At 49.2% G+C, this 26941-nt stretch overlaps 1 protein-coding gene across 1 annotated transcript in view; it reads left to right on the forward strand.

Annotated features, from left to right (window-relative positions):
* The first annotated feature begins 2170 nt into the window (after positions 1-2170).
* Positions 2171-26941, forward strand: part of GPR50 (G protein-coupled receptor 50) — a 66057-nt gene continuing 41286 nt past the window's right edge. The window contains exon 1 of the mRNA XM_031945233.1: positions 2171-2452. The gene's annotated coding sequence lies outside the window, so the exon portion shown is untranslated. The remainder of the gene's footprint in view (positions 2453-26941) is intronic.

The following is a 26941-nucleotide window of genomic DNA, read 5'->3' on the forward strand; positions in this document are numbered from 1 at the left end:
CAAGCATGATTAGTGCTTACTGAGCGCCAAGCAGAGTGCTAAGCACTGGGGGGACAAAGAAGGCCCCCCAAACCTCCTGCCCTCCAGGAGCCTGCATTCTGAGAAGAGGGACAATCTGGGAATAAGCATGTGTGTGCAAGAGGCAAAGGAAAAGGGCCTGTCAAAGAGGAAGCATTAGCAAGTGGGGGTGAGGGGGTGGGGGGCCCCAGGGGAAAAGAAAATCAGCAGAACCAATCAACATATGGGAAAAAATCTGACATTCAGTGCCATGTTCTCCATTTGGGTACCCAGACTCTGCAAAGGGGTGGGGCCAGGGGTCTCCTCACATCTTTCTCTGTGGCTAAGCTCATCCTTTCTAATTTCAGGGCATTCTCTTTTGATTGTTCTGTCCCTCACATTCACCTCCTTTCTATGGGCCTCAGTTTCCCTGGAGCAGTTAGTTAAATTCTTTAGACCTTAGTTTCCTCATTTGTAAAAGGAGGAGCTTGGCCTAAATGGTCTCCAAGGTCTTTCAGAGAGGTCTCTCCAAGGTCTCAAATTTCATGAACACATGTAAAGAAAAAAAATGGGACAGTGACGTGATTGGGAGAGTTAGGATATGTTGAAATATCTCCAGGGAACAAAAAGAGAAAAAACAGACTGTTCTTTATAGTTCTCTCTTGCAAGGTTATCTTTATTTTAGCCTCAGTATCAGAAGAAAATACAGTTAACTATTTTGTATACTTTGTATATAATGTACATGAATCTTCTGGGATGCACATTTGAGGCTACTGACCTTCAGATTAAAAAATGTAAGAGATTGTGATGTACTTTGTTATTAACAAATGGCTACAATAAATTCCTCCCTGGAGGTTCCCAGGACTAGAGGGGAACTTGCTGAATTCCCACTTTTCTCAAGTGGAGGGGGGGCTTGCTGAGTTCCTACTTTTCTTAGGTGGAGAGATCTCCTTTTATAGCCTGTGTAGAGATTACATGTTTTATAAGACAAAACAGCAAGGAGTTCCCAGAGTTAATATGGGACCCATAACGACCCCTCCCTTGGGGTCCCCCATACCTCTCCTGAGGAGTCCAAGTACCACGTGGAGGGAGGGCAAAGGCCAGAGTCTTTGTAACACAAGAACTTAGAAGAGAAATCAGGTGGGGATGCCAGCAGAGTTTGGCCCCGTTTCCTTTCCCCCTTTGAAACATGACAGTCTTCTAGAATGTAAAATCTCTTACTGTTTCCACCATTGCCTGATTTCAAACCCTTAGCCAGGTTACCAGTTCAAAGACCATATACCCATTGGACGCAGAAATTAAAGAACCAGTATTTAGGGGAGGCCTCCTAGAGTAGGGGATGGACAACAGGACTTTTGAGTTAGGAAAACTTCCATTTCAATCTTGGCTTAGTCACTTACTAGTTGTATTAAATCATTTCCACTCTCCGAGCCTCAGTTTCTACATTTGTAAGATGGAATACCACCAGCTTTATAAGGTTGCTCAGACTTTATGAGGTCGCTCAAGTGAGATAGTATACATAAATATATAATGGGTAGAAAGCATTTTGAAGGAATTATTGATTTGTAGCCTCATGGAAGAGCCAAAGAGCCCAGGGCAGCCTGTCAATCAGTTAAAGAAGAATTATTAAAATCAGTTAAAGAAGATTTATGAAGTCTTTATTTTGGGCCAGCCGGGCCAGATGCTAGATCTCTGAAGACAGAAGCTTACGTCTGATGCAGGAGTCAACAGGCATAGTCTAATGCTACCTATAAAAATGTATATGAATAAAATGTGTCTTGTTCAAAACGGCTGAAAGCCAAGTATGATTGGGGCCCAGAATTTAGGGAGAGGAATAATGTGGAAGAAGACTGGAAAGGTAGGAAGGGACCAGGTTGTAATGAGCTTGAAATGCTAGCTGAGTTTCTCTGTGATACTTGAGGCACTAGGGAGCCACTGGAATTGGTTAAGCAGATGGATGAGTTGATCAGACCTGCCCTTTCAAAAAATGACTTTGGCGTTTATGTAGCAAATTGATAGGACTGGAGAGAGGCTTGAGGTGGGAGGTGATGCTGTCTAGAACTAGGGTACAGGTTGTGTGAATGGTATGGAGCTGGATAATCTGTAGAAATTATGTGGAAAAAGAAACAATAGCCATGGGAAAAGAAACAATAGCCATGGGAAAAGAAACAATAACCATGGGAAACAAGGGGGGAGTTATTTGCTGAGGATGAAAGGTTACATAGTATGGATGATGACGGAGGCTGAGCTGAAATACTTAAATAGAGCAAGTTTATAGGGACTGATTACCAGTTGGATTTGGAAAATGTTTAGTTTGAGATGTCTTCTGGACCGGTAGGCACCAACATCTTGGAGATGACAGAGGTGGAGATGACTTGGAGGTGACAGAGAACTGGAGTTCAGGAGACAGACTAGTGATGGCTACATAAACCCAGGAGTCATCTTCCAAGAGAAGGTAAGTAAGTGATTTGATAAGATCGGCAATTGAGAGAAGGTAGAGAGAAAAGAGAGGATAGAGTCTTGGGGGACACTCACAATTAGGGAGATGAGTTAGATGCCGATGAATCAGCAAAGGAGACTAAAAAGGGCTGGTCAGATATGTAGGAGAGCCAGGAGAGAGGAGCAACACAAAAACACAGGGAAGAGAGATTATTCACAGAGAGACAGCTGTCAAAGGTGATCATTCTGAGAGTGGAGGTGACTGCCAGGACTCACCTAGCTACAAATCCCACAAAGGCAGCAGGCCTCAGCTAGCCTCAGGCACAAGGTAACTGACTCCATCCCTGAAAGTCAAAGGACCTAAAGAGGGAACAGGACATTCCAGCCTCTGCTAGAAGTGTCTGCCTCCTAGGAAAAGTAATAAGGGACAGGAAGGGAGGACCTAGAAGCTTTGGGACTGAGGTAGTCCAAGTAGAGTCACACAAACAGGTTCCTGTGCTTCCCTCTCCTGGCCTTTCCTCCACATCTTGCCCATCCTTCCCTCCCTGTACCCTCCTCTCTCTCTTCTCTCAGCTCCCCCACACTTTCTCTTCCTCCTCTTCCCTAGAGAAGTCCTAGAAAATTAGTAGGGAAATGGATCCCCAGGCCCTGTGCTCATGATGGCCAGGAGCTGCCTGCCTCCTCGCTTGGCCCGGCCCTGTGCACTCGGAAATCACCGGGGTCAGAGCTCCAGGACAGTTTGAATAGCATGTAGCCCCATCTCAACCTTCCAGAGAGGAGGCCAGCCTGATGGCTTCCTGGAAGCTGAAGACGTTTTCTTATTCATGGCAAAAATCTTTCAGGGGCCTATTCTTTTGCAAAGCACTGGGCTGAGACTTCCAAGGTAAGAGATGACACAGGGCCTGAGCTCAGGGAGCTTTGGAGTGGAAAGAAGCCTGAATTGGGGTCCTGGGTTCAAATCCAACATCTGACACTATCAGTATATAAGTCATTTAATCTGACTTTCTCTCTCTCAGTGTCTCCATCTTTAAAATGGGCATGGAGATTTCTGTCAGAGATCTCTCATAGGGTTGAAAATGGAACAATTGCTGCAAAGCACTCTACATCTAGTTTTCTTAGCCAATGCCAAAGCCGCTGCTTTATAATATAGTTTTAGGTCTGGCACAGGTAGGCGACCTTCATTGGCATTTTCTTTCATTAATTCCCTTGAAATTCTTGACCTTTTGTTCTTCCAGATAAATTTTGTTATTATCGGTTTTTAGCTCTGTGAGGTAATGTCTTGGGAGTTTGCTTGGTATGGCACTAAATAAGTGGATTCATTTAGGCAATATTGTCATTTTTATTATATTTGCTCGGCTTACTCGTGAGCACTTGATAGGTTTCCAATTGTTTAGATCTGACTTTATTTGTGTGGGAAGTGTTTTGGAGTTGCGTTGATATAGTTCCTGACTTTCCCTTGGCAGGTAGACTCCCAAATATTTTATATTATCAACAGTTATTTTATTTTACTTTTTTATTTTTATTTTTTTCTTTACTAAAGCTTTTGATTTTTCAAAACATGCATGGATAATTCTTCAACATTAAGCTTTGCAAAACCTTGTGTTCCAATTTTCCCCCTTCCCCCACCCCTCCCCTAGATGGCAAATAGTCTAATATATTCAATAGTTATTTTAAATGGAATTTCTCTTTATATCTCTTGCTGCTGGATTTTGTACAACTGGTTTTCTAAACAAATGCCAGCTATCGTTGTTACCGGAAGGGAGACAAGGTATAGAGGATAGAGTGGCAGGGGGGAATTTGAGTACAACAGGGCAAAGGGCCCTGGGAAATGGGAGCAGTGGGAGAACACTCTCGGGGGGACCAGGAATCCAGGGCAGCTTCATGGGGAGCATCAGAGGTTAGGAAGGGGTGCAGAAAGGGCACAGAGCAGGCTGAGTATGGGGAACAGTTCTGTCTCCTGTTGTCTGCCTCCCATGGGGAAAGGGAGTGATGGGGGAAAAACTGGAAAAGGTAAATGGGAGTAAGTCTAGTGGACCTTGCATGCCAGCCTAAGGACTCACTTTGCCTGTAGATGATTGGCAGGCACTGAAGGAGCAGCAGGAGAGACCCTCAAGGACAGAGGCCGGGGAGGTCACAAGTATGGCCCAGGCAGGGGGAAGAGGGCTTTACACAGGGGAGGGGAATAACCTGGAGGCCACCTTGACAGAAAGAGGAGCCCCTTGAGGAGTTGAGGGAACAGATTGCCCCCAGCCGGGCATGGCAGCTGGAGAAGTCAAGGCTGGCCCCTGGCTTCTGAGGCTTCCTTACCAGTGATCAGTCACCAGTATTTGCCCAGTGATGCCTAGACCTGCGCCCCATCCAATGAGGGGGGATATGTCAGCTTCCTGAGGTCAGGAAGTGCTCCGGCCTCTCTTTGGGCTCTCCCAGGGCTTAGCCTGGCACACAGCAGGCACTTAATGAATGCTTGCCGGCTGCCTGGCCAGGCCCGGGCCTCTGAGCCTGCGCCTCTGCCCTTTGCCCACTTGGTCTCAGGAGCTGGGACGGGGTCGTGCGGGGAACAGCCTGGGTCCCCGGTGACTGGGGGCAAGCTCAGGAATCGATGGGCGATCCCGAGAAGGAGGTAATGGTCTCGGGAAGAAGCTCGGGCCGCCCGTCCCTGTGGACGTTGCCTGGCAGCCCGATGGAAGAAGAGGGAAAAGAGCCACATGTGATGGCCTTTCAGTGGCTGAGCTACTGTAATGCTGTCTGTAAATTAGTCTTTAATATGAAAACCAGGGAAAATCAGCCCAGGTAATTAGGCAGTAATGAAGGCCTTGTGATGATAATGAATCCAAGGCTCAGCAAAATGGAAATGCGCACACTCCCAAGGCTTGCCACATGTCAGAGGGAGCTGGGGAGCTGGGGAGATCCGTTCCCTGGGCACTGGCTTCCAGGAGCGGGGCTTCCCAAGCCTCCCCCCATCGGAGTCCCACTCCAGGGGCTCACTTGGGGTGTTTGGGGAAGTACTTCATGCACTTGCTACAAGCATTATGATTCCCATTTTCTACAAAGACAAGCGAAAGACCACAGGAGTAGAACCCATGGTGGGAGAGGAAGCTTAGGGAGGAGGCATTAGCTTCCTGGTCAAGGGGTTACCAGGGGAAAAAATCCACCAAATTTCTCAGTCGAGTGCAAACATCCACCATTCTGTGCTGAACTCAGTACCTTCTTTGGTTTTGTCCTCATGCCCAACCTTGCCCTTTCTGCCCTTTGGAGGGAAGGAGAGGTGACCCTGTCACTACATACTGTCAAAGTCATCTTGCCGATTGTTTTCTTGGTTCTGTTTACTTCACTCTATATTAGGTTTCTCTTTGTCTACAATGTTTGTCTTTTCCTGCAGCCAGTCAGTCAACAAGCCTTTGTTAAAGCCCCACTATGTGCCAGGAAGCATGCTAAGCCCCAGGAGAGACAAAGGCCAAGAGACAGCACAGTATTTGGGGCCACATTTCCTGTCCCACAATTTCTTTAGCAACACCCTTATCAATGGATATCAAGTGTCTTTCCAGCTCTTTGTTTGTATACAAAGTGCTCTCCATATAAATATTTTGGTTTATATAAATTCTTTCTTTTGGTGATTCACCTTATTTGGTGTATATGGTTAGGAGGGGACTCTCCCAGCCAAAGGGATGGGCATTGGAGTGACTGTCTCTCAGATGCTTTTCTGAAGATCCTCCAAGAATGCCCCAGTGTGGGAAGTGCTGCCAGGCGCGTGGAGGGCACGAGGGAAGGGCCTGTGTAGACAGTGGTGGTACCCGAGCCGAGCCTGGAAGGGAGCTGGGGGACAAAGTCAGAGCGTCTCAGGCTGCGGGGGATCACCCGTGCAAAGGCACCTGGGAGTAAGAGACCCGGGGGCTGACAACAGGAAGCAGACCAAGTTGGCGGGCACGCGGTGGGACTGACGCCTTCACGGCCCCCTCACCCGCGGCTGTTCGATGCTTCCATCGGACATCTCGGGACCGTGCCATGAACTGGACGTGAGCAGCAGTAAGGAGATGCTGAAAGAAGCTGTGGGGGGAGAGAAAGAGCCCTGCCTACCTGAAGGCAGGCTCCCTGGCCGGGACTCTCGGCCAAGACCTCTCTGGGGCACCTGACAAGCGCCCCTCCCCCCTTGACCTCAGTTTCCTTGGAGAAGGCAGTTAAAGTCCTTGTACCTCAGCTTCTCCATTTGTAAAAGGGGAGGTTTGAACTGGCTTATCTCCAAGGTCTCTTCCAGCTCTGGCATTTTATGCAAAGAGAAACAAACTTGTAGCCACTGGTAAAGGGAGGCAGGAAAGGCTTGAACCGTGGCCAGAGAAAACAGCAGCCAGAGAAAATCATCTTTTATCTCGGCCTCGGCATCAGCAAAAAGACATTTAGTAGTTTGTACACTTTGGGTATATGAATGTTCCCCATTCACATCGGAGACCCGTGTCCTTCAGAATCTTGCAAGGCAGATTCCTAAAATCTGAGATTAGAATAGTTCTTGACCCAAATTACCCAATAGGAAAACCCCCTACTACTTTCTCTTGACTAGACGTACAACAGGTTGAAGGAAAAAAAGTTGAACAAACATAGATATTCTTTGTAAAAAATATCGCTGACACTTTCCAATGACTGTCCCTTTCCCACCCCCAGTAGAATCTTCTTTTTGGTAATCATATTAAGCAAAACAAATGAACATGGCGACCATTTCTGAAAATATGTCACATTCTGTCCTTATAGTCCATAACCTCTCTGCAAGAAACCTTTTCTCTTAAAGTATGAGAAATGTGTTTTGTAGATAGTTTTTAAACAGGAAAATAGGGTTTCCCCCTCAAATTCACTGCAAATTTTGTCCTATTTCCCTTTAGTTGGGAGTATTCCAAGTCAGCAGATACCCTCTGAATTTATAACTTCTATCAATCTGTTTCCACAGTGGAAAACACTAATCTGGATATTTCATAGCCAAGAAAGTACTGGGCTGAGATATCCAAGTAATTGCGAGCCCACTGATGATCTGGAACTGACTCTTACTGCAAAACTAGTGTTCAGTTTTCACTGAGAACTTTTATACTTCAGACACTGGGAAATGCCACAAACTAGGGCTTGTATTGTTTTGTAGATTTTCTAGATCTAAGAAAAGTGATGCAGAAAATGTTAATAATGCAGATTAAACTTAAAAGTATGTCCGGTATACTTTTTTTTTTTCCTGGAGAGATGGTTATTAAATATTTACCAGCACACTGTTGATTGAGATTCAGGAGAGTTTTGTTCCTCCCCGAACCTCCCCTCCCACACGATTAAGTACCCTTTGTGAGCTGACTTTATTGTTCAGTCATTTTTGTTTTTTCTCCAGTTATGTTCATTATCCCACTTGTGGGATTTTCTTGGCAAAGATAATAGAGGGACTTGCCATTTCTAGCTCCAGCTCATTTTGCAGATGAGGAAACTGAGGCAAACAGGATATATGACTTGCCCAGGGTCACATCTCAGTAAGCATCTCAGGCCAGATTTGAACTCATGAAGATGAATTTTCCCCACTCTTAGTTTAGTAGTCTATCCATTGCAGCGCCACCTAGCTTCGACCCTTTATTTTTCTTTTCTTGTGATCCTGTTGAGGACTCAGCTCTAGATGCCAACCTAGAATTTAGGACCTGCAGCCAATCAAAGAGCCTCCCATTTACTACCCAGTTAGCTAACTGGAGCCATTTGTCGGACGTCTAATTTTGAATCTCTACAAGGTGATTCCCTCAGACGTATTTAGGGTTCTTTTTCTTCTATCCCATGATTCTTCTGCCCTCTGTCATATTGGCTCCTATGCTACTGTGGAAGGAAAGCTTAGTCTGGAGGTTCCAACTCTGCTTCTTTAACATACTAACTGTAGGACCTTGGGTCAAGTCACTGAACTGCTAGTCTGACAAATGAGGAGAGGGGCTGGGGTCCATGACCTCTGGAAATCCTTCCAGCTCTGAATCCTCTGCGACCATGAAAATATGAAATTTCACATTCCAGCTTGCTCCCACCTGTTGGGAGAGAAAAGCTAGCTGACTTCTGACTGCTTTCAAGCACCCATCTCCCATGTCCCTGCTTAAAGAGGATGAGAAGCCATTGAGGTCATGGTAAAGTGGGACTTTCGAAGCATCTGGCCTTAGGCAGTGAGTGATGTTGGCAGGGTTCAAGGCCTGGGGAAGGCTGCCAGCACCTGTGCTTCATAAATTAGTCAGCTGTCACACAGCAGGTGGGAATGTGGCACCAGGAGGCAGCCTGCCCCACAGGGCCGCAAAGTGGGGCGAAGCCTCTGGCTCAGATTAACCACAAATCCCAGGACCATCCCAAGGCTTCTTTTTCTGCGGCCGAGTGTGGGTTACCCCAAGCCCTCAGAGTTGGGGTGTGGGAGGGAGGGCTTGGGGGTCTGATCCAGTGTGATCAGTGTCCCCCAGAAGGCGGTCATTCTGTTTCTGCTCGAGGACCTGGAGAGTGGGGCCAAGGCCCGCTGCACTTTGGGACGGTTCCAATTGCTAGCAAGCTTTTCCTTACATGGAGCCCAAATCTGCCCCTCTCTACCTTCCAGCCATTCCTGGGAGTTGGGCCCCCTGGGTCCAGGCAGCAGAATGCTAATCCCTTTTCCATATGACAGCCCTTCAAATACTTGGAGAGGCCTGTAATACCCCTACTCTGGCTCTTCTGTAGGCTAAGCATGCATGGGCCCTTCTCCTGATCCTTGTATGGTATGATCTCCATTCCCTTCACAGGTCTGGTCCCCCTTCTCTGGTTGCTCTCAGCTCTCAAGTTCCTTCCTGAAACGCAAGGCCCAAACTGGATGTAACAGTCCCTCTTTGCTCTGCCCAGGGCTAAGATCCCTAATGGAGCTTTAAGGTGAACTTGAGGGATTTGAGGAATACACACACATACACATAATAATACACAAATATTAAAGTCAGTGAATCGCTGAGTTTCTAAAACACAGATCTCAGATCTGTCAATCCTCTCCTCAAACCTCTTCAGTGACTCCCTCTTGCCTCTAGGACAAAATCCAAACATTTTTCCACCCAGAACTCCCACCTCTATTTCCAGCCTGATTTCATATTACTTGCCTTCACCTATTCTACATTCCAATTAAGTGGGCCATCTAGCTGTTCCTTAAACATGCCATTTCATCTTCCACCTCCAGAATGTTTCCCACTCTGTCCTTTCTCCCTGTAAGGCACTAACTGCCTCTTCATCTCCACCGTGTAGAATCCCTAGACTCCATCAACCCTAGCTAAAAGCCTTCATGAGATTCCTTGGACCTCCATTCTCCTACCCCAATAGGATGCAATCTTCTGGAGGGCAGGGGTCGTTTTGGTTTTGTTTCCAGTGCTTGGTAATGCTCGGTAAAAAGGAGGTGCTCACTAAATGCTTGTGAAGTTGAAAGGACATCAAAACCGAAGCAAGGCAATGGTTCTCCCAAAGCCCACTCGGTGTCCTCAAAAGAGATAGAATCGGGACAGAGGTACCTTTTGAGCTGAGTCAGCCTGGAAATGCTTCCTCACCTCAGAAGATGGCCATTGTCCTGGGAAACACCCCAATGGTTTCGTGTAGAAAGGCTTTGCCTTATTCCTTAGGACGCCTTCCCGGGCTTCATGAAGGCTACCAAAAACTGTGTACAAACAAGCCACATGGAGGAGTAAGGCGCTACTATTAAGAAGGATCACGAAGCTTAGGAGTGGGCAGGGTTTCAATTTCAAGCTAGTTCTTCTGACCCCCTGAGTTTTATGGAGGATGAAGTGAGCTAATACTATGTGTCCGTGACTTTGCAGACTGCTAGCCAAATGTAGGCCAGCCTCGCTTCAGTTACATCAGGTTCCTTCCTGTCTTCTGGAAAACCTTGCCATGCATCAGTCCCATTGCTGACACCTTGTGTCCCAGAGACTCAGTGGCCCATTAGCTTTCCTCAGAAGATGGGAGTCCTCCATCTCCCTGGTGAGAGGGATGGCTGATTTGGAGAAGGCCTCCTTTTGAGCTCATGCCCCCAGGGTCTTCTTTGTATTATAGCTTTTTATTTACAAGATAGATGCATGGGCAATTTTTCAGCATTGACCCTTGCAGAACCTTCTGTTCCAAATTTTCCCCTCCTTCCCCCCACCCCCTCCCCTAGATGGCAGGATGACCAATACATGTTAAATATGTTAAAGTATATGTTAAATCCAATATATGTATGCATATTTATACAGTTATCTTGCTGCACAAGAAAAATCGGATCCAGAAAGAAAGTAAAAAAACCTGAGAAGGAAAACCAAAATGCAAGCAAACAATAATAGAAAGAGTGCAAATGCTATATTATTCTGAGGGTCTTTTCAAAGGCTTCTCTCCCATATCCCCTGCTCTCCACTCATGTGACCAGCATCCTGGCTCCTTCGGGTCCTCAGTAGATCTCTCCGAGGTAGCTTGCTCATAGCCACACTGCACCCCTCCCTTGTCTCTCTCTGCCCCAACTCTGGCAGGTTCCTCTTTTCTTACAATAGTAGAATGCTAGAGCTAGAGGGATCTCTTGGTCCGGTGCTCTCACTGTACAAATGAGGAAACTGAACCCCAGAAGATAGATAAGCTAAAAGGACCAGAAGTTACAAAAGGTGGGACCAGGATAAAGACCCAGGCCCTTTTCAAGCGCTCTTCTCCCCATGTTGCCTTTGTCTCCGCAGTGCGTCCTGAAGGTGCCGGGCACGTGATAATATTTCTTGGTCCGCATGGATGATGTTGATTCCTCATGTGGGAGGCTAGTCAGTCCCAGAATCTCAAAGCCATGTATATAAGTTAGGGGGGGAAAGCAGCCTCTTTTTAAATGGCTATGAGTTGCCAAGCTTCCACCTAGAAACCTCCCAGCCCCCAAACGCCAGTCTAGGTACAAGGGATGCCTCCTCACTGTGTGCTTCTTGTCCTCGGTTGACTTTGGCCAACAGCTGAGTCAGCTTGGAGGCCCCCAGTAGCTCAGGGAAGCAGCAGCATCTCTTGCCAATGATTTCTGGTCACTGGTGAAACAAGCCTCATTGTGGAATCAGAGCTGGACAATTGGAAGGGGCCTTGGCAGCCCTATGGTCCAACCTGTATACAAAGGGAATGCCAGCTCTGCCATACCTGACAAGTGCTCAGCCAGCCACCCTAGATGGTGCTGGGAGTGGGGAACTGGGAAGAAAGCAGACTAATTGTTCTCAATAAGAATTCTATATCAGACGTGCAAAGGGGTAGACTCCAGAGGGAGACCGGACTAAGAGAAGGAGAAATGGGAGTCAGGATTCATGGGCTTAGAGCTGTCTTCCCAATTTTCTTAGAAAGAAGTGGATACAACTTCTGAACAATTAGGGCTGGGTCCTAAAGAGGACAGGGATGAGTTGGGAAATAGTCAGTGTCCCGCTCCTGGAGGGCTTTGAAGGCTGATTGGCGGGTCACTTGATGCAGATAGTCCAGGGGCGACTTCCAGTTCCAGTATGGGCGGGAGGAAGACGGCCTCTCCAATTTGGAGAGTGACCAATGGAGAGGACACAATGGCCTCGAAGGCTTGGAGCCCAAGGGGAGAGGGGGAGCTTGGAGCTCACAGAGGCCAATCCTTTCATTTACACCCGAGGCCCAAATGGGGAGATAGATGGGGGGCCCCTGTGACCCAGGGCCTAAGCTGCAGGTCCCGGATTCAAACTCCTCTCCTCCCCTGCCCATCAGGCACTCTTGGCACTGGCTGGGAGGGGTGGGGTCCAACACCAAGACCCTCGCTGGGCTGGGCCGCCTCCTTTGGGGGGTCCCGGGCCCAATCACAAGGAGACGGGGCAGACTTTGCCGGAGCAATAGAGGGAGCCAGGAGGGGAGCTCTGCCTCCCGCTCCCCTGACAGGGGAGCCAACTGTCAGCCCTTCTGAAGAGAAGTAGCACCTTGGCTGTCACCCTCATCTGTTGCTTATTTCAGGAACCTCAGAGCGATCAGATTACTGCAGGCAGGCCCCTGGCCCCTCAATTTCCCCACCAATAGAAATTCTTCTGCGGCCACTCGGCTAAAGCATCTCTTCCAAAGGTCACCGATGACCTCCTGGGAGCCAACACCGAGGGGCTATTTTCAGCCCTCCTTCTCTCTGCCCTTTTCTGGAGCTCTGCCGTCCTCCTTACCCCTCTCCCTTCTCCGGCCCAGGGAGACAGGTGCTCTCTTGAGCCTTCTCCCTGCCTCCCCTTCCTGCCCCCCCCCCCAGCCACCTTGCCACGGGAGGCCTCCTCTGCTCCCTCCCGTTGGCCCGAGTCTACATCTCTGTCTCCCTTGCGAACATCCTTGGTTCCCATGGCCTTTGGGGGCATCTCCATGAGAACGGCCCCAAATGTCTGTCTGTCCGTCTGCCCCCCACGGTGCTCTGATCTCTCCCGGGGTCATCGGCTTCCCGGTCCGTCTCCGCCACGAGGTCCCCAAACGTCTCCCATCCCCAGCCGGACTGGTCCCCTGCCCCCGACCAGCTCACCTTTGTCCCCTCGGGCCCCCCAATCTCCACGGTCACGCTGCCTCCTTTCCCTTCTTCCGGCCGGGCTGCCGCCTCCTTTCTGCCCCTCTTCCACATTCGCCCTGACTCCTGCAACCCCTTCTCTCCCAGTTCCAAGCCGCCCTTCCTGTCGTGGCCACGTTGGGCTTCAGAAAATGGGGCTCTCGTTGCCCCTTTCGCCTCCTTCTCAAAAACCTGCAGTTTCCCCAGTTGTCTAATGGTTCTCCTGGCTGCCAGGCCCTCTTCACTCAATCCAGCTTCCTCCATGTGCCAGAAGCAGCCTGTGAGGATCCGGGGCCCACACCGGTCCCCGGCACGGGCCTTCGGGGCTCCCGTTGCTTCTGAGGGAGAGCACGTGCTCCTCAGAAACGCCGAGGCCCTTCGCCTCTCCTTTCCTTTAAACGAGACTTTGTTACCTCCCTCTCTGCAACGCCAGGCGTTGCGTTGCCCAATTCCCTTGCCAGCCTCGGTTGACGAGACGCGCCTTTGTGGACTCTAGCTTTAGTCGCTCGGGCCTCCTAACCGTCGCAGGACCAAAGAGTCCATCCCTCACGGGCCCCTTCCTTCAGCCGAGAAGGCAGCTTCTTCCCCGTCCCCCTCCCAGGTCTCCAGCATGGGGCCTCAAGAGCTGGGGGGTTGGAGTGATGTGGAGAAGGTGCAGGCGGCTTTGGGGCACGGAGGGTGGGGAGGGGCCTAAGAGGGGGGAGGCCATTTTGACCCGGTGCGTACTATCGGAGTCAGCGTCCGAGGGCGATTCCCCGGCCCGGGACTCCCTAGTACCGGGGCGCCTTAGCCCTAGGGCTCCGGGCAGATTGGACTTGGGTTGGGGAAGGGAGCTTCTCCAGCCCGGCCTTCTGGGAAGGGCCGCCCGACTGGGCTCAGGGTCCTGGGTTCTCTTTCCCGGTCTGTTCCTGGGGCCGACTAACCATGTGGCCCAAGGGAGGACCCTCTCCGGGCCCCACTTCACGACCCTCCAGTCCAAGCCAGCTTGCCGCCAGGGCGGGAGGCTGAACCCCAGAGAAGGGAAGTGCCCTTTCTGAGGTGGCTCAAGGAGGGGTGGCCTGCGGCAGGAGCGGGGGGGGGGCAACTTCTCCCAGAGGGCTCTCGGAGCCACGGCGTCCAGGGCCGGCTAGTTGGCGGGGCCGTGGGGTTCCGGGCCCCTTCTCCATTACAGGCTCTCGGCTCCCAGGCGCTCCCCGGGGCCGGGCCCGTCCAGCTGACAGATCAATCACTGATCAGCTTACAGAGGCCTTCTCTCCATTTCCCCAAGTATCCCAAGCATTGGGAGCAGATGATCCCAGGCTAAAAGGAGCCCCTGACATGCCCTGCAAGCGAGACCCAGGCTCCAGGCGTCCCCAGCAAACCCTCGAGAGGCCGGGGGGCCCACCCTGGCCTCTGCACGCAGTGGGAGGGGCAAGTTTCCATGACGGATTCAGTAACTGCCAACAAAGGCCAGAAACACGGATCAAGTGTCTGATGGCCGAGCACAAGTGTTGAGCACGGGGCCGGGGTCACCAGGGGAAGGAGGGGGTCTCTGGACCCCGTGGAGCTAGAGGGAGTCAGGGCCACTCGGCGAGCGGCCGGCGAGCCCCGCGGGCCCCGTGCTGGATCTGGGGGGCACACAAAGAAAGGCACCAAACACCCAGTCCTGTCCTCATGGGGATCCGGGTCTAAGGGAGGGCAGCGTGGGACGGGGGCCGGAAGGCCTGGCGTCGGGGAGAAAGTGGGGACCTCCGGGAGGTAGAGAGGGGGTGGCAGGGCCCTCCAGGCATGGGGCACAGCCAGGGCAAATACCGAGTCAGGGCATGGAGCATCTTGGGTAAGGAGCAGCCAAGAGATCGTAGTCTCTGCCTGGGACAGGACCCCGAGGGCAGAAGGTAGAGGGAGAGTGGGGAGGGGGGCAGAGCTCAGGTTCTCAAGGGCTTACCCCCCAGATGGGGAGATAACGGGTAGCCCCAGAGATCAGTGACTGAGGGGGCGAGGTCCACAGTCCCCTGCTTTAAGAGGGGCCCCAAGAGCTGAGGGAGGGAGACTCGGGGCACAGAGACCCAGCTGCTCCTACTTCTCGGGGTGGTCGCAAGCAGCAAGCGGGCTGGAGCGCTTGGCGCGGTGCCTGGCACAGAACAGATGCTCACCAAGGGCCCCTTCCCCTCCTTCCCCTTCCGCTTGTAACCAATGTGACTACTGACTGATGGATGAATGAATGAACGAGTGAAGGAAAGAGTGAACGGTCTGGGGACTAGGCGGGACGACTCCCGGGCCGGAGGGTCAGGGAGATTTCGGAGAGGCTCCAGTCTGGCCTCTGGGCCGCGGCAGGAGGGGCAGGCACCTCCCATGCCAGGCAGTGACTGCGTCTCCTGCCCACACGGGCTCCCTGGAGAGCGAGCCCGTGGCAGGACACCAGCCCAGGTGGGAGCGTCAGGGCTGGGTCGTGGCGGCTGCTGGGGTGCCAGGCCAGGCCGAGGCTAGAAAGCGCCCCGCTCAGAGGGCCCGGGCGTGTGTTTAGTGGGGCAGGCCCGGTGCCCGGGAGGCAGGAAGCAGACGTGAGCAGGAGACGCAAGCACCACCGCAAGCCCAGTGGGCAAGTGCCCCACGCCCAGGAATCCCGTGGCAAGAGAAGAGGGGCGAGCTGGGCGGCGTGGGCAGAGGAAGTGGGCCAAGGCTGGCACGAGGAGAGCCCGGCCACACAGGAAGGAACAGACTGGCAACAGAGCCAGAGTGAGCGGCCACTTCCAGTCCTGTCGGTGGGAGGGGCCCGGGGGGGGCAAAGGAGGCACAGAAAGCAGACTGAGGGCAGGGTGCCGCCGCTCAAACTGAGCGGGGGCGGGGGGGGGGCTGGCAGCAAGAGGCATCCCACGTGGGCAAGCACAGAGGGCTTGGGGGGCAGCTGCGGGATTCCCAGCAGACGGGCGGCTGCGGCCCCTGAGCCTGCTCTTTGACCCCTGCTGGGGCAAGGGCTGCAGCTGTGAATCAGGGGCTTAGTGCTCAGCCCTCCAAGGCGGGTGGGAGCAGCTGCTGGGGCGCAGTCTCGTCTGGCTGGGGGGAGAGCAGGAAACCCAAACCAAGTCCCGTGCCCCATAAAACGGCGACCTCCCCATGAACCCCCGCCAGCACCCGACTTTCCTGCCGGGAAGATGGGCTTGGGGGAACCTGAGAATGGAGCTGTGGCGGATGCTCCCCCCTGGCCAGGAGAAGAGGGACCGGGCAGTCCGCTCCTGGGGCCGGGCGGGCCACCCTCAGCTCCTGCAGTGAAGTCGGAGCCCCGTGGGAGGCATTCCCCCAGGCAGAGCCACACGCCTCTGGGATGGGACTCTGGCTCCGGCTGCCCGTCAGCTGCCAGCGTGGCCATGGGCCCCTGGCCCTCACCGGTGGGGGGGGGCATGGCAGGACCTGTCAGTTAAGGGTCAGAGGATCTGGCTTTCGGGCCCGGCTTTGCCCCTTCGTCCCCGGTGCCCTGAGGCTCTTTTGTGGGCCCGGCTGCTCCCCACCTTTCCCCTCTTACCATGACACTGATCCTCTTACCATCGAGTCCCTGCCGCCTACTGACCCAGGGGCATGCCTTCACCCCCACATCCCTCCTCCCTTTTCCTTGCTGGCTCTGCCCCAACCACCTCTGTGACTCTCTGCCTCCGCTCCATGGGCAGCCGCCCTTTGCCAGGAGGGAAAGAGAAGCCCCGCGGGTGTCACTGGATTTCAGCTCCCACGGGCTTGTGTGTCTCCCCGAAGTCCAGGAACCTAAGGTTTGGGTTTGGATCCCAGACCCTGCCTGGTGGGGGCCACAGGGAAGGAGCAGGTCGACTCTCTGGCGGGCCCGAGGCTGGCATGGCAGCAGCGGGGAGCCGTCCACAGCCGCCCACCCTTCTTTCAGAAGCTCCAGCTGGCCTAGGGGAGCTCGGGCACCCTGCTGAGGAGACCCAACTGAAACCCTCCCTCTGGCATGGGCTCCGACCCACTGGCAGGAGCCCCTTACTGCCCAATCGGGCCCTCCTGAAGCTCCCGGGGGGTTACGAACCGAGACCGCTCTGGATTTCAAATGATGGACGTCGAGTCAGGTTCCCCCGGGGAGAGCGTTATCACAGGGCCTGTGCTTCTGACTCATGACCCTAAAACCCAATTTATTCGCCAAATGACCACAGGGGCCACATCGAATAAAAGGGAAATGACTTCCACTGTAACGCAGGAAGCTTTCTAAGGCCCTGTAAGATGAGTGGGACCAGGAAGTACAATGACACCCCCATCATTCAATTCAAGGGCCCCCTCCCCTCCGCCTGCTGGGTAGACCTCAGTGGGGAGGACTGATGAGAAGGGCAAAGGTTCGGGATCGGAGGCCTTGGGGGAGTTACAGGTGGCTTCCTGGGCAGGAGGACCCCGGGGGGGGGGCGCCGTTCCGGGTCCCTCCAAGCATACACAGGGTGTCCCCACAGTCTCAGTGCCATTTAAGCTTTACTGCCCCGTGTAATAGGAAGGATGTCTGGAGAGGGGCTGTGTCGTGGTGGACGGGGCTGGGGTTTCGTCCATCACTTAGGAGAAATAGCAAGGGACAATGCCCCCCTCAAAACATTCATACACACACACACACACACACACACACACACACACCCTAGAGGGACCTGGGGACCAAGGAGAGCCCTAGCAGAGGAGCTGGGTGGGAAGGCAGAGCAGGGGGAGACTGCCCAGGGCATGGATCAGTGTCATGGGAGGAGGTCGGACTGGCTTTTGGCACAGACAAGGGCTGCCAGCACAGCGCCCACCATCAGTGCCAGCAGCACGGAGGGCTGGCCCTGGAGCCATGGGAAAAGCCAGGCCCTTGGCAGGGCGGGAGTGGGGAGCTGCTCTCCTCAGGCCGCTTTGGGGGAGAAGGGCTCCTCAGTGCCATCCTGCCAGGGACCGGAGCTTGGGCAATTACTTCAAAGCTTTTCTCATTTGAGCAGCTTAATTATTTCATTAAACTAAAGCAAGCGTGAGGTGAGGAGCTTTTTCTTGGGGAAATAAACATGCTTGGATGGCCCAGGCAGGGGAGGGAGATTGCAGACCCTGGGAGGAGCCAGCAGGGGTTCCAGGCCTGGCTTGATGGGGATCCTCCGTCTACCCAGCCAAGAGCCTCCCGGGTCTGGAGGGGAGCCGCCAACGGGAGGCTCTGGGGCGGGGGAGTCCTAGAGCGCCTCCCTGGGGGTGGCCGACAAGGGGGCCACGAGAGGGCAGGGCGGCTAGCGAGTCCTCTCTTCTCAGGCGGCTACTCGGCCAGTCTGGCGGGCATGGTGCCCCATGGCAGCAGAATGTCATCCTGGCAGCCGCCGTCCCTGCCTCGGGTGGGATGGTTCAGGAGGCCAAAGCATCATCTGATAGAGTCCCGGGCCCCGGGCCGGAGAGGCCTGTAGGTCACTGCAGCAGCATGGAGATGAGGTGGGGGAGCCCCAAGAGGTCACGCAGCCCCACTTCCTCCAGGCGGCTCCCCCAGTACTGCTCACTGAGCTTTGTAAGGAAAGGCTCGCTGTGGCTGCTGCTGCAGGAAGCCTTTGGCTCCCTTTCGATTCCACAACCTCTCACTGAGGGTCGGGGGCAGGAGGGGAATGAAAAGTCTCAGAGGAATGGGAAAGACTTCCCCTCTTCCTCATTTCTAGTCTATCCTGTTCAGTGCTTCAGAAGGTGAGGAGGAAGAGGAAGAAGGAAGAAACAAGCTTCCTCTGAACTTTCTGAGGAAATCTGGAGATACATTCTCAAAATAATCTTTTTAAATGCTTAAAATCAAATGCATTTGATTACAAAGGAAGCTAATTACATTGGAAATAATTCTCTATCATCTATACACATGTCTGTCTATTTCAGTATCTATCTATCTATCCATGTATCATCCATTTACTGGTTTCTGCTACTGGGACTCCTAAGCATGGACAACTTGCTATGAAGGGAACGTAGTGAAGTCATGATCTCGGGAGGCTTCTGCTTCCAGCCTGGTGCAATAACCACTACACTGCTTCTCCGGTCCCTGCCCTGAAAAGCTAAGACTGCTGAGTCTCAGTTGATGTTTTAGTCGGGGTGTCCAGCTTGGCAAAGGCAGGCATCTCCTTGCCCTTGATGGTCACCCAGTCTGCCTCTCTTACTCTTTTTATTCTATTTACTTTTTTTATATCTATTTACTCTAGAGATTTCCTAGAGTATTGGGCTGCAGTGTAGGCATTTGGAAAGATTCGAACTATGGCTCTCATCTCCTGTTGACCCTTCTCATCTCCATCTTGGGTAATCCCAGCTTCCTCCCAGGCTCATCTCATGTTCCACCTCTTGAAGTCCTTCCTGCTCCCTGCCTCTCTCCACTCTCCCAGCTGCCCCTGCAGCTTCCTTCAGATCACTTACTACTTGAGGGCAGCTTGGAAGACCTGACTTGAAGCTTCAACTCTGACTCATCTTGACTGTGTTACTCTGGCCAAAAGGTTCACTTTTCCCTTGCTTAAGACGAGAAGTTGCCAACTTATCAAAGTAAGAGGGAGTTCATTCACTTCCTAGTTTCCTGTGCCAGAGAAATCTGAGGTCAGATTTCTATTCCTATATTTTCTACTTATCCGTGTACAAGTTGCTCCCGAATCCCCTTCCCCACCTCCCCAGTGCAAGTTTTCTGAAGGTAAGAACTATTTCACTTTTATTTGTATCCCAGGTGCCTAGATCTGGGTAAGCAGAGCCTTTGCCTGGGCTGGAAGGGAAGATCCTTTCTTTTTTTTTAAGGTGGGGCACAGGACAAAATTTATTTATCAAATAATATCAATGTTAATGATTCCATGCTTAGGAAGCTTTAGTTAGTGATATAAATAACATTTAAGACAGAAAAATGGGCATATCTACTGGCTAGAAACATATACAAAAACTGCATTCAGTAGTAACTTCTGAGAAGTCTATATACTTTGAGGAGTCTGATAATTTTACAAAAGTGGCCTATTAAAGTATAAAAAAGTTGATATGTGGAGTAGAAGGAACATCCACACAAACGAAAAAATTAAATCCATTTAACATTTGAGATAACCCTCAAAACCTCTATTAGGACCCCCTTCTTCATAGGCACAAAGCAATTATTAAAATTGGGGTGGGAAGAACTTCACTGCTTCGAGAGTAGGTCCCCTGGCACAGTGAGGTAGGTGCCATAATTCCCATCTTACAGGTAAGAAAACTGAGGATGAAAAAAAGTAAAATGAAGTAAAATGTGCTTCTTGCCTAGGAGCACATAGCTAGTAAGTGTGAGGGGCAACATTTGAACTTGGGTCTTTTTGATTATAAGTTGGCTGCTCTATCTACTGTACCATCTGGTCTAAATGTCTAAAGCCCTACCTTTGAAATTTCAGAAATACTGCATTTGGAAGCAGACTCTTTTTTCACCTGTTGCTTAAATTGGGGGGGATTAGAAATGAATGGAATCCATCTGCAAGGAGGCATACTTCAGTTCAATGTCAGGAGCTTTGGAGAAGCTGCTTGGTTTAGAAGAGGCTGGTCCCTGCCACTGGCTAGCTGTGTGATCTTGGGCAAGTCACTTAAACTCTTAGAGCCTCAAGCCAGGGTTCTCTACGTGATTTTGACAATGCTCTCCTATCAGTAAAAAAAAAATAGTTTATTTATAAATGACATGCATGTGCTACTATTCTAATATAATGTTATAAAACATATACAAAAACATTAAAAGAAGATAAAATGAAATAAACAATTTTATGCTATTTTATTGTGATTTATTAATGGCACAAACCTCTTTGCTCTCACTAAAATATTAATTTTTGTGAGAACAGTATGATTAAACATGCTTTATTATTTTTTAAAAACTTCGAAGGTCCTGGCTGCTAGGGCAGACTTCTAAATGATAAATAGATCAGTAATTAATCATTCAGATGATTTCATTTATATAATTCACTAGCATCTGAATTTTTTAACTACTTTATTGAAAGAAATTCAAGACAACAATCAATGGTGGATCATAAGTCAGTGAACATTTTTATATTCATCAGAGTACTGACTTTTAGGATAGGACCAAAGGGGTGAATTCATTAGTTTAAGGGAGGAAATCCCCCCCTACTAATGCTGGCTTTCATCTTTTCTGCAATTTATAGACCTAGGAAATTACCTAGAGCATTGAGAGACTTTTGAATTGCCCGGGGGAGGGGGTCGCACAGCAGGTATGGAGCAGAGTCAGGACATCAAACCCATGTTTCCTGGCTTCAGGACTAGCTCTTTTTTTTACAATGGCACACACACACACACACACACACACACACACACACACGCACACTCCCTGTCAGAATTTTTGCTACTTTTTAACTTCTATTTTCTTGGTAGTTGTTTCATTCCATATTTTTTAATAACTTTTTATTGACAGAACATATGCCTGGGTAATTTTTTACAACATTATCCCTTGCACTCACTTCTGTTCCGACTTTTCCCTTCCCTCCCTCCATCCCCTCCCCTAGATAGCAAGCAGTCTTATACATTTCATTCCATATTTTGTTTGAAGTTGTGTATTGCTGCGATTTCATTTTGTTTGCATTATTAATCTTCTACAATTGTATTCCAGCCAGCTAGCATCAGGAGTGTTTCTCCAAACTTTTTCTGCTGGTTTTTTTTTTCTGGTGCCTCAGATATCAAAAGTCTTCTTTCCCCTTAAGGTTCAGTGGAGAACCTGCTAGTTCTAAGTTTTCTCCCACCTAAATTCTTCTTGAGCTCTCTCTACTTCATTATTTGCACACACGTCATAACTGGTAAGTTCCATGAAGAATTATATCTTTATTTTTATAGTGTCAGTGCCTCAACAATAAGCATGTATTAAGAGCCTACTCTTGCTAGTGATAAAAAAACATAAAAGGAAGACCTTTCCCCCCATAAGTTTCCATTTTGTCACTGGTCTTCTTAGTGAAGGAAGGACGAACAATCACCTTTTATCCTTGTCCTCTGTGACTTTACATTTTGTCATTAATCTTCTTCAAGAGTAAAGCATAAACAAGTCTTTTATAAGAGGGAGGTAACATGTGCACAGGTACAGGCAAACTAAAATATACATGATTTGAAGTAGAGCTAACAACTAAGGGAATCAGAAAAAGCTCTCTTAAAGGAGATGGCAACTCAGCTGAGATTTAAAGGGTATTAAGGACTGAAGAGGTAGAGGAAGGAGAGAGAGAATTTTAGGCATGAGGTATGTACAGTCTGGGCTAAGCCACAGAGAAAGGAAATGAGATGCCATATATTATACTGCAGCTTAAGGATCTAATTTTTATTTTTTCCTCAATGGTATTTTATTTTTCCAAATACATGTAAAGATAGCTTTCAACATTCCTTTTTTTTTAATTTAATAGCCTTTTATTTACAGGTTATATGCATGGGTAACTTCACAGCATTAACAATTGCCAAACCTCTTGTTCCAATTTTTCACCTCTTACCCTCCACCTCCTCCCCCAGATGGCAGGATGACCAGTAGATTCAACATTCCTTTTTGTAAGACTTTGTGTTCCAAATTTTTTCCTTCCCTCCCCCCTCCCCAAAACAGCAAGCAATCTGCTATAGGTTATGTATGTACCCATACCGTTAAACAAAATATTAATCCTTAAATATTGATATTGGGAGCACACTGTCTTATGTTCTAAGCAGTTAACTGCTTTTGAAATACTGGGTTTGTTCTTAGCATTTCTAATGTGTCCCTTGTTGGCTGCTTAAAAATTCTGGGTGCTTTCTTAAAAATTCACAACAAAAACCACGATTTTTAAAAAAATTTGTCAAAAAATATTTTGTAGTCATAAATCTTGCTATAGACAATAAGCTTAAAGGTTCTCCTGTCTAACAAAGGGAAAGATTGACACATGGTTATCATCAAAGTGCGGGTATTATTGGATAGGATGGCGTCTTCTGTTATGGAGAGTTTCTGTATAGACCTAAATGTTTTAATTATGAACTTTTGTGTGCTTAAACTGTCATGCAGTGTAAACCTCCCGCCTCCGCCCCCGCCCCCACCCCCGCCAAAGTACATCACAGGATTTAGTACAAAAATATTATTATGAATTTGTATCAACAATTAAGCGATAAGTTCCACTTGATTGCATTTTCTTAAATTATAATTTTGATATGTTTTGTACATGTAACACAAAGTGGTTATTATTTTAATTTCAAAGAAGATAGCTACTGTATCTGAGGTTTCACAAAACAGCGTAAAGACAATATCGACATTTCATTCCCTGTTTTATTTGCACTTCCAACACAACAAATATTTTACAATAGCAATTTAAGGTTTAGTGTAAAACACAACAATAATTATCTCTAAAACGATCTATTCCATGAAAATGCATATCATTATTAGCACCCTACTAGGAAGGGCCTTTTTTTTTTTTTTCAGGGAAATGTGCCAAATTAGAGTTCTGATCTATGATAATGTTTTTATTCACATAGATACATGCTGTTGCAAAAGGGGTGATATTTTCTGGCTTTCTTGGAATGTGTATTATTGGGAAATGAGAGTGAGCTGTTTGATGCATTTATTGTAACTTCTGGGCATCAGCTGGAGAATGATGGTGAAAATACTTTCTGAAAATGAAGCTTTGGATTTTTGTGGTATATTGAGTATAGGAGTGGGGGAACCATCATGGAGGAATATGAGAAGAATAATGCAGTGTTTTTAATAGTCAAGAGGATGAATGAGGGGATTCACTCTATCAAGAGTGGGCATGGAATTGGGACTCAAGTGGCCTACTCATGTGGACTAGAAGAATAATCTGAATTTAGTCTAAATCATAAAAGATGAATGTCGTAAGCTAGTTAGTCTAAATCTTTATTAGTAAATCACTATAGCTCACATGGGTTCATGAATCTCATAATAGATTTTTCAGTCAGATTGGTTATTATATGGACAAGGGCTTGGAGAAAAAAAATCATCTGAGATTCCACGCACCCTAGAGGATGATGTCCTTTTGGCTCTAGTTCCTAAGGGTAGATACTTGTTTAATTCAGTGATTATAAGGCAGCTTCCTCCTCACGGCTTCCCTCTCCCTCCACCCCCCCCCCCAAGTTAAACCTAGTAAGACAGGAAACTCCCATCAAATCAAAAAAAATTTATGTAGTACCTATTATGTGCCAGGCACTGTTCTGGATATACAAAGGTAAAACGAGATTCCGGATCATGTCCTTAAGGAGCTCCCAGTCTAATGGGGTAGAGTCTGATAGATAAATGACAACGTAAGACAAACAGAAGGCAGGCTTCGTTGGAGATAATCAATGGAGAGAAGGCACTGGCATCAAGGGCCATCATGAAAGGCTGATGTGTTCTTTATTAGAAGGTTACATTTACTGATATCCCAACTTCCCATCCAGTCCTGTATCCCCTGGTGCTCTGCAGCTGAGACCAGGAACAGCCTCTCCAAAGTGTAAGAAAAAGTTTGGGTGGGGCTGCTTCCCAAGAAAAGGAGGCATAGGAAAGGGAAGAGATTCTGGGAAGTTCTCTCATCTTTCACCTCCAAACAAAGCCGGGATGGCTACTCCTTAGAAGGTTGTTTTGTTGTTCCTTCTGATAGCTTTCTTCATGGGATCAGGGATCTGGAATCAAAAGGGAAGTCAGTGGTCACCAGCCCGCTCATTTCAGAGATGAGGAAACTGAGGCCCTGGAAAATTATCTTCCCCTTCCCCCCCACTGCTAGCACTTGTAAGGTTTTCCTCTCTTTTTTTGCTTTATTCTTTGTGATTTCCCGTCAAGAGTCTATGGTCAGTTTTCCACGGTTGATCGTATGCTTGCTTGGGACCAGCAGAAGCTGAGCCTCTGCTTCTCTTTTTGCAATGGGATCTTGGGGAGTGGGGGTGGGGAACAACAGGTGGTGGCAGTCAGTCAGGAAACAGAAGTCAGCCAAAGTCGGGCTCTTTGGGGGAGACGAGAAGGGGGAATGCCAGAGGCTTTCTGAGGGCCTGGCTAAGCCAGTGGTATTCAGGATTAGCTGTGTACCAGGATTAGATGGCAAGCTCATCTCTCCCCAGAGGCCAGGGGCCCTACAACGGGGTCACTGATATTTCCAGGCACATCAGGCTGCCAACTTGGGACTGGAAAGTGTATCGGGGGATTTCCATGGGTAGGGCCAGTTCCCCTGCATCCGATGGAAGACTCTAGGAGCCCAAGTAGAGGTTAGAGAGAACCAGAAAGGTGGGAGTTTGCCAAGAGGGACTACTTTGAGATGCCCACCATGGTGTCGCTACCTCAAAAAATAAAATTCTAACCAGCCATCAGCTTGTGTAAGAGGAGGGAAGACGAATCGTCCGCCCAAATTCATTAATGTTTCCTTCTGTCCTTGACGACAGTTATCCCACTGGAGGCGCCGTCCTCGTCCAATTTGGTCTATAACCACCTCCCCTAAAGTCTTGTTCAGATTTTGAAAGCTGCAAAATAGCAAGTGCTAATTATTTTGGCTGGTTCTTGCTTACGCTAGAGGAAATTTGTGTCGGCAGCACTCACACTGCCACCACGGGGAGCGAAGAAATTGCTCTTAAATATGATGAATTAAGCAGAGTGGATGACAAGTGTCAGCACAGGTGTGACATATATTAACAACATCATCCTCTTAGCAGGCAACCATCAGCTCCACATTTATCTGCTGAGGCGGTGAAGAGCAAACTTCTTGAAAACCCCCAAAAGATAGGAACCTCCTGGAAGCCTCCAATATGTCTCGGCAGCTCAGGGAAACCCAGGAAAGCCAGAGGCCTGAGTTAGACCTTAAGGTCAGGGAATATTCTGTATTTTCTGTTCTATGTAGCCCCGGTACTTGACCGTGGCCTTGGGCATAGAGTACTCATCGAATGGCTGGAGGGATGAACTTGGAGTCAGAAAGATCTGAGATAGAATTCGACCCCGACCTCAGATTCTTGCTAGCTGTGTGACCTTAAGCAAATTGCTGAATTTCTCTGTGCCTTGGTTTCCTCTTCCATCAAATAAGGAAGTTGAATTTAGCCTAAAAGTTCTGTTCATCCTTAAATTAAAGATGCTATGATCTGCGATCCAGCAACTCTATGAATGAATGCTTGTGTTGGTGCAGGTGGGGGGACTATGAAGAAGTTGAGGAAGGACATCCAGCAGAGAGCCCCCAGGAGGGGCAAGGGGAAGGGCTCACAAACTGAAAACTGAAAGCAGCCTTTGGGAGTCTCATTTTCCAGGCGAGACACCCAAGTCTCAGGGATGTTTCATGGTTTGCCCAAGGTCTCCCAGGGAGACAGTCAAAGAATCAGGATTCCAATTCAGGCCCTCTGATGCCAAATTCACTATTCTTTAGCATCTCATTGAAGGATCATGGGAAGGAAGTGGGAAGGTTTAGCCTGGAGAAGAACAGCCCCTAGGGAGAAATACTAGTGTTGTCTAGCCTTTGAAGAGATATCTGGAGGAAAAGGGAGTGGACTTGTGCCCATTAGGTCTTAGCAGGGTGAGGAGATGAGAAGTTAGGCTGGGGAAAATTTAGGCTCAATGGAAGGAAATTCTTCTTGACAATTACTCAAGTGGAGTAATTCCACTTTCACTCAAGTGAAATGGGCTGCTTTGGTAGGTAGGGAGTTCCCCGACCTCACAGGAGATCTTCAAGGAGAGATTGGATGACTACTGGTCTGGGATGGGTGTAGGTGAGATTCTTATTCAATCAATCAGCAGATTTTTATTAAGTACCTGTGTATGTTAGAAACTGGGGAATGAAGAGAAAAGTGGAATAGTCCCTGACCTCAAAATACAAAGATACATGAGAAAAGACTCACTGTTGTCTTTCCTTTTGAAGAGCACCTGTGACATCATGGTGATGTCTTGACTTGCTCACGAATCGGATTTAAGTGAACCGGAGTTGCATGGAGCCATTGGCCTCACTCTCTCTTCTAGCATCATCAAAGCCCAGTGACGGGGCAAAAGTTATGCTTCCTGGCGATGGTCCAGGATGCAATGGGTGATCTTGGTGTCTTCCATGCCTGACCGAGCTCTAAGCTCTCCATGATACCTGTTTCTACCGCCTCCGTGCCCATTGGAACAAATTGTTCTTATCCACCTATTCTGCCAGG

This window comes from Sarcophilus harrisii, chromosome X (assembly GCF_902635505.1).
Source record: "Sarcophilus harrisii chromosome X, mSarHar1.11, whole genome shotgun sequence".
NCBI lineage: Eukaryota > Metazoa > Chordata > Mammalia > Dasyuromorphia > Dasyuridae > Sarcophilus > Sarcophilus harrisii.